At 68.2% G+C, this 217-nt stretch overlaps 1 protein-coding gene across 1 annotated transcript in view; it reads right to left on the bottom strand.

Annotated features, from left to right (window-relative positions):
• SRCIN1 (SRC kinase signaling inhibitor 1) overlaps nt 1-217 on the bottom strand; it is a gene marked incomplete at its 5' end in the record, with an annotated part of 22,124 nt that overhangs the window by 14,153 nt on the left and 7,754 nt on the right. The window lies entirely within an intron of this gene.

Consider the following 217-nt stretch of genomic DNA (forward strand, 5'->3'; position numbering starts at 1 on the left):
GGGCCAGCATGATGTCACTGCTTTGTGCTGCCCACTCCCACAGTACCGTGCTCCTGCTGCGACACAGGGCGGGGGGAGCCCATTCCCATGGGAATGCTTGGGGTGTCATTCCCCAGCCCCCATCCGGAGGTGTCCCCTGCAGATGCCCAGAGCTGGGGGCAGCCACTCGTGAGCAGACGGGGCAGGGTGGCAGGGCTGGGGGTGGGGTGGGCTGGGG

The sequence above is a fragment of the Chaetura pelagica genome, unplaced genomic scaffold, assembly GCF_000747805.2.
Source record: "Chaetura pelagica isolate M959 unplaced genomic scaffold, ChaPel_1.0 scaffold311, whole genome shotgun sequence".
Taxonomy (NCBI): Eukaryota; Metazoa; Chordata; class Aves; order Apodiformes; family Apodidae; genus Chaetura; species Chaetura pelagica.